This window comes from Schistocerca americana, chromosome 1, assembly GCF_021461395.2.
Source record: "Schistocerca americana isolate TAMUIC-IGC-003095 chromosome 1, iqSchAmer2.1, whole genome shotgun sequence".
NCBI lineage: Eukaryota > Metazoa > Arthropoda > Insecta > Orthoptera > Acrididae > Schistocerca > Schistocerca americana.
In genome coordinates, this window is record NC_060119.1 from 560,786,320 (window position 1) to 560,797,764 (window position 11,445).

General features: G+C 45.1%; 1 pseudogene; it reads left to right on the top strand.

Annotated features, from left to right (window-relative positions):
• The first annotated feature begins 764 nt into the window (after positions 1-764).
• LOC124561546 lies at positions 765-882 on the top strand (annotated as a pseudogene).
• Positions 883-11,445: the final 10,563 nt, after the last annotated feature.

Genomic DNA, 11,445 nt, shown 5'->3' on the forward strand with positions numbered 1-11,445 from the left:
CTTAAAAGTGACGCAGATACATGACACTACATTCAACATAGTCTCCAAACGCTCGGAACGTTCTACTAATTGTTCAGCTCCTTTACGGCAGAAAACCGCTCGTTGGTCACGGAGGAATTTGAGAACCGCTATTTGAATGTCCCCATCAGTGAAAAATCTCTTTTGCACCAGATGTTCTTTCAGCTTGCCGGAAATATATAAATCACGTAATGCAAGATCTGGGCTTACCCATCAGCATAACACACGTCTGTGCGGTCTCGGTGAAATTGTTGGCACCATTTCACTGCAACAGGACCTGACATTTCATTTGGACCATACGATGCCACCAGAATTTGACGGCGAAATTGTGTCCAATTCAGATGCTTTGCCAACAAGAATCGTACTGTCAAGCGTACTTCAGCTTTGGAGTAGGTTTCTAGTTGCAGCATCATTTCACCACCACACTGTGATACACCTTTTATCCGTACCGCAGCAGATCTGTGTCTGCAGGAAACCCAGAAAATGCACTTTCTCCTGGCGATGCGTCACTATTGCTGCACAGTGGTCTCAGCTTGGCATGAAAAGTGTACTTTCTTTCTTAAGTTCCTACGTACATCAGCATGAAGTGTGAGCCCCACGGGCAAAAATACGTTCTTGTATTTGTTGTGGCACATGATCATCTCGAGAAATTTCTTGCCATGACTCAAATGCGTGGTGTGTCAGTACATGAAGATTGCTACCTGCAAACTGATACGAAAGTTTACGTCTTCCCATCACGTCTCAAAGGCAACGGCCTTGCCGCAGCGGACACACCAGTTCCCGTCAGATCACCGAAGTTGAGCGCTGTCGGTCATGGCCGGCACTTGGATGGGTGACCGTCCGGGCCGCCATGCGCTGTTGCCATTTTTCGGGGTGCACTCAGCCTCGTGATGCCAGTTGAGGGGCTAATCGACCGAATAGTAGCGGCTCCGTGCTGACCACACGCCCCTCCTATCCACATACTTACTGAGGATGACACGGCGGTCGGATGGTCCCGATGGGCCACTTGTGGCCTGAAGACGGAGTGCTCATCACGTGTCAGACATGCTCCTTGGGTGACAAATCAGGCGACTGTAGTGGTCAATCAAAGGTCTGCGTTTTTCTCAAAGCGTTTGTGGAGTGAACTGCCGTGTGGAGTTTGGTACTATCCTGCTGGGATATACCATTTGGTACCCTGGTCATGAGAGGTGCCACAATAAGGTTACCGCATACTGGCGAGCATTCAGTCTCACTCCAGGAATTGCCAGATTAGTGTTGTTGTCATGTTCAGTACCTTCTGTCACCAGGACTTCGGTGATCTGACGGGAACTGTCTTTGAGTTGGAGAGATGCGGATCATGAGAACTGTGACTCCTGTAACCCTTCACTGGGGCGTCTACAGACATTATGGCATTGAGATGACTATCACTATCGGAAGCAGTGATCGTCATTCAACACCACAGAACGCCCCTCGATGCCCCAGCTGACTCTGGATCTACAAGAAACGAGAGCCTGTTTGCTTTCGTGTGGTGTAAGCAGTAAACGGCGCACATCATCTCGAGAACTCAGTCCTGCTTCCAGTAATCTACGTCCGACGGTTCGTGGTCACACGCTCCCTGTAGTCAGTGCTCAGATTTCAGCCGTTTTAATCCGGCATTCGTCAAAGCCAGTCGAAAAGTTGTACGATCTCCTCATGGTGTCATCCTGGAAAGACTCTTGCCTTCTCTTCTTGCCACACTGTTGTCCCGTCTATAACCACTCGTTCTGCACTCACTGCACTAGAGGGAGCTGCCTGTGAAAGCTGTCGGTGTGATGCTCCTCTGCCTCTCTTTCAAATAATTCTAAGTCTCTCTGAAAGTCGGGAAGGCGGCGACCGCATGTTTACAATCTCCACTTGAAAAATTCCTGTAACGACAGACATACCCAGTAACCAACATGTAGTCACACCATCAGCTTCCGTGCTAGGAAAAGGTTTAAATTTTGCACCGTCACCCAAGCGTTTGCCGATGATTGATTTAATTAGTTCTGTTGAACAGACTGTTTTTAAAATATCTCCTGAGACTTCAGAGGAGGCTAGGAGGGATGCATGTCTTGTACTGATTGGGCTCGCCCAATCAAGAGTAATATAACAGCAGCAGATAGGGTTGCTTTGCGTTCATTTACAGTTGATCCGGATATTGTCATTTTATCACGGACAAGGACAGTCCTACAGTTGTTCTGGACAAGCAGTGTTACGTCCAAAGGATGCAGTGTTCACTATCTGATCCAGCGTAGCGCAGGATCGGTGTTGACCTCACAAAATGTGTTGCGAGAAGGATTAATAACCTCCTGAAGAAAAGTTCCCTGTTGCAGGAAACTATCAAGAGTCTTAAAACTTACTGTTGTGTTCCCCCTAAGTTATATGTCCTTCCGAAGATTCACAAAGAAGAAGTTCCTCTTCGTCCGATTGTAAGTAATTTTGGTGCTCCGACGTATCGTGTAGTAAAACGTCTTGTTACTCCGTTAAGCCCAAAAGTTGGTAGGTTTGAGCATCGCATTAAGAATTAGGCAGATTTCGTACGCCCATTAGAGGGAATGTGTTTGTATCACTAATATTCTAGTAAGTTTTGATGTGAGCTTTTGTTCCTCTATATGATTCGTTACGGTTAATTGAGGTTGGCTTTGGTGTTGAATTAATGAACCTATTTCGTCGTGTGTTGATCACAATTTACTTTTTATACAATGACCAATACTGCAAGCAGACGGGTGGTGTTGCAACTGGAAGTCCGTTGTCACCTGTTCATCTGTTATTGCAAATTAATTCATGGAAGACTTCGATGAACGTGCCTTGAAGGCGGTGGCTTTGAAACTTGCGTCTCTTGTTTTTCAGATATCTAGATGATACTTCTGTTGTGCAGCTTCATGGCAGTGAGAGTCTGAACGACTTTTTAGAACACCTGAATTCGTTCCACCCGGATATATCGTTTCACGATGGAGGTTGAAGAGAATGGCTGTCTACCCTTCCGTGATGTGTTGGTCAGAGGGAGGATGGATGGTGCTTTAGGACACGCTGTTTATAGGAGACCTATTGAAACTGAGTTGTACCCAAAGGCTGATAGTTGTCACCATCCGGCTCAACGTGAAGGGGTATCTCGTACTTTGGTTCCCTGGGCGCACGTCATTTCACATCCTGAGAGTTTGTTAGCTGAGTTAAAGCATCTTGAGCTCGCGTGTCGTCAGAATAGTTATAGTGAAAGACAGATCAGACTTGCGTTGCGCTGTGAACCAGCGGTGCACAGGGTGAGCGGTGACAGTACGGAGTTGATACTCAAGAAATGCGTTATCCGACATCCTCTTTATAGTTACTTTTAAGGATGATCTCAGTATGCGTAAGGAGGGCTTTTGGCGTATTCCAGGCAGTTGTGGCATGTCATATGTTGGTCAGACTATCGACGCTGTAGAGAAGCGGTGTACTGAGCTTACAACAGCTGCTAAAATCTGCTGTTGTTGTGGTCTTCAGTCCTGAGACTGGTTTGATTCAGCTCTCCATGCTACTCTATCCTGTGCAAGCTTCTTCATCTCCCAGTACCTACTGCAACCTACATCATTCTGAATCTGCTTAGTGTATTCATCTCTTGGTCTCCCTCTACGATTTTTACCCTCCACGCTGCCCTTCAATACTAAATTGGTGGTCCCTTGATGCCTCAGAACACGTCCTACCGACCGATCCCTTCTTCTGGTCAAACTGTGCCACAAACTTCTCTTCCCCCCAATCCTATTCAATACTTCCTCATTAGTTATGTGGTCTACCCATCTAATCTTCAGCATTCTTCTGTAGCACCACATTTCGAAAGCTTCTATTCTCTTCTTGTCCAAACTATTTATCGTCCATGTTTCAGTTCCATACACGGCTACACTCCATACAAATACTTTCAGAAATGACTTCCTGACACTTAAATCTATACTGGATGTTAACAAATTTCTCTTCTTAGGAAATGCTTTCCTTCCCATTGCCAGTCTACATTTTATATCCTCTCTACTTCGACCATCATCAGTTATTTTGCTCCCCAAATAGCAAAACTTCTTTACTACTTTAAGTGTCTCATTTCCTAATCAAATTCCCTCAGCATCACCCGACTTAATTCGACTACATTCCATTATCCTCGTTTTGCTTTTGTGATGTTCATCTTATATCCTCCTTTCAAGACGCTATCCATACCATTCAACTGCTCTTCCAAGTTCTTTGCTGCCTCTGACAGAATTGCCGGCCGAAGTGGCCGTGCGGTTAAAGGCGCTGCAGTCTGGAACCGCAAGACCGCTACGGTCGCAGGTTCGAATCCTGCCTCGGGCATGGATGTTTGTGATGTCCTTAGGTTAGTTAGGTTTAACTAGTTCTAAGTTCTAGGGGACTAATGACCTCAGCAGTTGAGTCCCATAGTGCTCAGAGCCATTTTTTTTCCTGACAGAATTACAATGTCATCGGCGAACCTCAAAGTTTTTATTTCTTCTCCATGGATTTTAATACCTACTTCGAATTTTTCTTTTGTTTCCTTCACTGCTTGCTCAATATACAGATTGAATAACATCGGGGAGAGGCTACAACCCAGTCTTACTCCCTTCCCAACAACTGCTTCCCTTTCATGTTCCTCGACTCTTATAACTGCCATCTGGTTTCTGTACAAATTGTAAATAGCCTTTCGCTCCCTATATTTTACCGCTGCCACCTTTAGAATTTGAAAGAGAGTATTCCAGTCAACATTTGTCAAAAGCTTTCTCTAAGTCTACAAATGCTAGAAACGTAGCTTTGCCTTTCCTTAATCTTTCTTCTAAGATAAGTCTTAAGGTCAGTATTGCCTCACGTGTTCCAGTATTCCTACGGAATCCAAACTGATCTTCCCCGAGGTCGGCTTCTACCAGTTTTTCCATTCGTCTGTAAAGAATTCGCGTTAGTATTTTGCAGCTGTGGCTTATTAAACTGATTGTTCGGTAATTTTCACATCTGTCAACACCTGCTTTCTTTGGGATTGGATTTATTATATTCTTCTTGAAGTCTGAGGGTATTTCGCCTGTTTCATACATCTTGCTCACCAGATGGTAGAGTTTTGTCAGGACTGGCTCTCCCAAGGCCGTCAGTAGTTCCAATGGAATGTTGTCTACTCCGGGGGCCTAGTTTCGACTCAGGTCTTTCAGTGCTTTGTCAAACTTTTCACGCAGTATCGCATCTCCCATTTCATTTTCATCCTCATCCTCTTCCATTTCCGTAATATTGTCCTCAAGTACATCGCCCTTGTATAGACCCTCTATATACTCCTTGCACCTTTCTGCTTTCCCTTCTTTGCTTAGAACTGGGTTTCCATCTGGGCTCTTGATGTTCATACAAGTCGTTCTCTTATCTCCAAAGGTCTCTTCAATTTTCCTGTAGGCAGTATCTATCTTACCCCTAGTGAGATAAGCCTCTACATCTTTACATTTGTCCTCTAGCCATCCCTGCTTAGCCATTTTGCACTTCCTGTCGATCTCATTTTTGAGACGTTTGTTTTCCTTTTTGCCTGCTTCATTTATTGCATTTTTATATTTTCTCCTTTCATCAATTAAATTCAATATTTCTTCTGTTACCCAAGGATTTCTACTAGCCCTCGTCTTTTTACCTACTTGATCCTTTGCTGCCTTCACTATTTCATCCCTCAAAGCTACCCATTCTTCTTCTACTGTGTTTCTTTCCCCCTTTCCTGTCAATTGTTCCCTTATGCTCTCCCTGAAACTCTGTACAACCTCTGGTTCTTTCAGTTTATCCAGGTCCCATCTCCTTAAGTTCCCACCTTTTTGCAGTTTCTTCAGTTTTAATCTACAGGTCATAACCAATAGATTGTGGTCAGAGTCCACATCTGCCCCTGGAAATGTCTTACAATTTAAAACCTGGTTCCTAAGTCTCTGTCTTACCATTATATAATCTATCTGATACCTTTTAGTATCTCCAGGGTTCTTCCATGTATACAACCGTCTTTCGTGATTCTTAAACCAAGTGTTAGCTATGATTAAGTTTTGCTCTGTGCAAAATTCTACCAGGCGGCCTCCTCTTTCATTTCTTAGCCCCAATCCATATTCACCTACTACGTTTCCTTCTCTCCCTTTTCCTACTACCGAATTCCAGTCATCCATGACTATTAAATTTTCGTCACCCTTCACTATCTGAATAATTTCTTTTATTTCATCATACATTTCTTCAATTTCTTCGTCATCTGCAGAGCTGGTTGGCATATAAACTTGTACTACTGTAGTAGGTGTCGGCTTCGTATCTATCTTGGCGACAATAATGCGTTCACTATGCTGTTTGTAGTAGCTTACCCGCATTCCTACTTTCCTATTCATTATTAAACCTACTCCTGCATTACCCCTATTTGATTTTATGTTTATAACCCTGTAGTCACCTGACCAGCAGTCTTGTTCCTCCTGCCACCGAACTTCACTAATTCCCACTATATCTAACTTCAACCTATCCATTTCCCTTTTTAAGTTTTCTAACCTACCTGCCCGATTAAGGGATCTGACATTCCACGCTCCGATCCGTAGAACGCCAGTTTTCTTTCTCCTGATAACGACATCCTCCTGAGTAGTCCCCGCCCGGAGATCCGAATGGGGGACTATTTTACCTCCGGAATATTTTACCCAAGAGGGCGCCATCATCATTTAATCGTACAGTAAAGCTGCATGCCCTCGGGAAAAATTACGGCCGTAGTTTCCCCTTGCTTTCAGCCGTTCGTAGTACCAGCACAGCAAGGCCGTTTTGGTTATTGTTACAAGGCCAGATCAGTCAATCATCCAGACCGTTGCCCTTGCAACTACTGAAAAGGCTGCTGCCCCTCTTCAGGAACCACACGTTTGTCTGGCCTCTCAACAGATACCCCTCCGTTGTGGTTGCACCTACGGTACGGCCATCTGTATCGCTGAGGCACGCAAGCCTCCCCACCAACGGCAAGGTCCATGGTTCATGGGGGGAGGGAAAATCTGCTATTGCAGAAAATTGTCTTGGCATCGGTCATCCTATCGAATATAACAACACGGAGGTTCTGGTGGCATACACTTCCAGTTATTCGTATAGTGCTGGTAAGGCATCATTTGAAATTAAATTACCAAGCAACCTCGTAATTAGGTATGGAGGCTTTTGTTTACATTCTACATGGAATCCCGCTCTCTCTCTTGTCGGAAAACAGGGAGACAGAGTTAACACTACTTAACCAGCTGGTTATCAATTTTCGCTATCGACAACTTTTGATGTCGACCATCTTTGGTTGCGTGATGGCGCCAGCGTTTATAGTGTGTGTGTGTGTGTTACCTTTCCGGAATTTCTCTACAAAACGAGCTTTTAAATTGCCTCGCACAGCGCTTGCTTGCTGCAGTTCTAAAAAGGCGTAGGCATCCATGACCGTAGAGAAGCAAATGAAAGAATTGAAAACAAGTAAGTCCCCAGGTCTAGACGGAATACCACTTCAGTTTTACAGGGGATACGCTGCATCGCGAATCCGTCGCCGAAGCGATTGGAAAAAAGCGCAGGTGACTCTAGTGTTTAAGAAGGGTAAAAGAACGGAGCCGCATAATTACAGACCAGTATCCTGAACACTGTTTTGTTGCAGAATTGCAATATATTATATTTTGAGTTCGAACATAACAAATTTTCTTGAGGCAGAAAAGCTTCTGTTCACAAATAATCACGGATTTAGAAATCATCACTCTTGCGAAACTGAGCTAGCCCTTTTCTACCACGACATCCTACGACCCATGGATGAAGAGCCCCACTACAGACCGTTCACGAAGGTGTGCCATGCAGATTTGATTCGCAGACATTTCAGTGACCTTAAGAAGTTTTAAAACTAAATAAGTTGACCTCGGACGGCAATTGTTCATCAAAGACAAGGGTACCGTCAGGAGTGCCCCAGGGAAATGCGATAGGACCACTCTTATTTTCTATGTACATAAATGATCCGATGCACAAGGCGAGCAGCAATCATACTGTGGTGTACGGGAAGGTGACGTCGTTAAGTGACTGTAGCAGGATGCAGGATGACTCAGACAGAATTTTTGGTTGGCATGATTAATGGCAGCTAGCTCTAAATGTAGAAGAACGTAAGTTAATGCAGATGAGAAGGAAAAACAAATGTGCAGTGTTCGAATACAGCATTAGTAGCGTCCTGCTGACACAGCGGCGACGAGTAAATATCTGGGCAGATATGCAGAGCATGTAAGGACGGCAGTAGAAAAGGCAAATGGTCGACTTCGCTTTATTGGAAGAATTTTAGGAAAGAGTAGCTCATCTATAAAGGAGACAGCATGCAGAACACTAGTTCGACCCATTATTGAGTACTGCTTGAGCGTGTGGGATCCGCACCAGGTCGGATTAAAGGAAGACATCGAAGCAACTCAAAGGCGTGTTGTTAGACGTGTTACCGGTAGATTCGATCAAAACGCAAATATTATAGAGATACACTCATGCTCATAAATTAAGGATAATTGCAGAATGTGGTGCCACACATCGTGGCACTACACAAAATAATGGCATAGGCACGTAGGGAACACACACGACACAGATCTGTAAGTCCGCGGTTTGGTGATAAGTTGAGAAAACCGCAGCTCGGTGGGGCCGTGCGTTATCATCCATCAGGAGGAAGGTGGGACCCACTGCACCCCTGAAAAGGAGGACATACTGGTGCAAAATGACGTCCCGATACACCAGACCTGTTACAGTTCCTCTGTCAAAGACATGCAGGGGCGTATGTTCACCAATCATAATCCCACCCCACACCATCAAACCATGACCTCCATACAGGTCCCTTTCAAGGACACTAAGGGGCTGGTATCTGGTTCCTGGTTCACCCCAGATGAAAGCCCGGTGAGAATCACTGTTCAGACTATACCTGGACTCGTCCGTGAACATAACCTGGGACCATTGCTCCAATGACCATGTACTGTGTTTTTGACACCAGGCTTTACGGGCTCTCCTGTGACTAGGAGTCAGTGGAATGCACCTTGTTGTAGGTCTCCGAGCGAATAAACCAAGTCTGTTTAGTCGTTTGTAGACTGTGTGTCTGGAGACAACCGTTCCACTGGCTGCAGTAAGGTCCCGAGCAAGGCTACCTGCAGTACTCCACGGCCGTGTGCTGGCACTGATGGTGAGATATCGGTCTTCTTGTGGTGTTTTACACTGTGGACGTCCCGTACTGTAGCGCCTGGACGCGTTTCCTGTCTGCTGGAATCGTTGACATAATCTTGATATCACACTTTGTGGCACACGGAGGTCCCGTGCTACGACCTGCTGTATTTGACCAGCCTCCAGTCACCCTAGTATTCTATCCCTCATAACGTCATCAATATGTGTCCTTTGAGCCATTTTCAACACACAGTCACCATTAGCATGTCTGAAAACGTCTGTACACTTACTCGCTGCACCGTACTCTGACATGCACCAACACACCTCTGCGTATGTGGACTGCTGCCAGCGTCATCGTGCGACGAACGCAGGTCAAATGCACCGCATGGCCATATCCTGAGGTGATTCAAACCCGCAAACCGCCCACCAGAGCGTTGTTTCACTATGTATCAGCGTTATCCTTAATTTATGAGCATGAGTGTACTTCGTGAACTCAAACGAGATTTTTTTTTAAATAAAAGTATTTTCTGTGTTCATTAATTACTTCCCTGTAGCTCTAATTTTAATAAACTATTAAGCTATGGTCATATAACTTTCTTGGTGAAACTTAAAATTTCGTTCTCGTACGTGGAGGACGTATTAAAGGAGATTATACCTTCTGTGAAGGTCTAGTTCATACTCTAGCTCGCAAACCACTAAAAAAAATTCCTTACTGCGAGCTCCTGCAAAGAGGCATTATACTTTAAAGTTCGAGAGCTGTTGTCGTCGATTGGTGTTGCCCGCTTTTGTGGTGGATGACTGGTACGCATATTCTTTATTACGGGAATTGAGGTGCCATTGAGTTTCACACGCTCTTCTTTCTCATTAAAATTATTGATGTGTTTAATAATCTCTATCACATTTCTGTATAGTCTATAGTACTACCCACTTGCGGCATTCTGGGCCTGAGTCTTGTGGCCTTGAAAGTAAACGTTTTACTTAACTGTAGCCATGCTACTAATCTTTTTAGTTATTATTAATTGAATTGCCGCACTCAAGTATAAGTTACTTTATAATTAATAAATGTAATTAACATAAGTTAGATTCACAGCATACCCATAAACGAAATGTTGAATATAAGCACACTGGACGAAATATTATGTGGCCCATTCACATAATGTGACAACCGTCTGTGTTCAGGGTACGTAAAGCAGTCGGCGGGGGTGGGGGGGTGGGGGTGGTAGACGCGCGGAAAAGAGTGCATTCACTGTCGTAATGCGGTGACAGAGCGATTTATATGATGTCCAAAAGGTGATGATCATTGGCTTTCGGGCCAAGGGTGGAAGCATTTGCGAAACAGCTAAGTTTGTAGGCTGTTTCCGTGCCACCGAGGTTAAAGTGTATCGTGCATGGCAAAATGGCGCTATCCAAAGACAGCGGGGGGCAAATATGACGGACCACGGGCTATGGACGACAGGGGTGAAGACGATTGCAGATATGTGTACAAGCGAATAGACGTGCAACTGTTCAGCAACTGACCGGACAGATGAACCAAGGGGTTACCAATAGTATCTTCTCAATGATCGTTGAGCGAACGTTGCTGTGTACGGACTTCCTCAGCAGGCACCTTATTCATGCACCCATGCTGAGTGCCATTTATTGGCAGCGAACGCTGGAATTTGCACGCCAGCACCATAACTGAACGTAACTGAGTGCCGATAGGTGGACTTTTCGGATGAATCCCGTTTAATGTTCCGTTGGACAGTTGGCCGCTGGCGTGTATGGCATGAAACATCTGAAAGCAAACACCCTCCTACAATCGTCGGAAGAGTCCAGGCCAGAGTAGGAAGTGTTAGGACTGGGAATGTTTTCGTGATATTCCCTGGATGATTTCGTCATTCTGGAAGACACAGTGCATTAGCACAAGTATGCATCTATCCTTGGGGACCATGTTCCCTTGGCACGATGTCAATACCAGTGGGAGAATGCAACATGTCACACAGCTCGCAAAACTGTGCACATGATTGATTCGAAGAGCACCAGTATGAGTTTACCGTACTACCATGGCCAGCAAACTCGCTGGATAAAAACCCAATCGAGAATCTGTGGGTCCACCTTGATCAGGTTGTTCACGCCATGGAGCCTCAACCGAAGAATCTAGTGCAGCTGGCCACAGCACTGGGGCAGGCACGGCTCCATATCCCTGTCGGTGCCTCCCAGAACCTCCCTGACTCTTCTCGCGTCGGTGCTGCATAAGGTGGCTGTTCAGGCTTTTGACAGGTGGTCGCATTAATGTGACTGGACCTTGTACAGTCATCGATGACTGGCTTCAACTGGATATAGATTAAA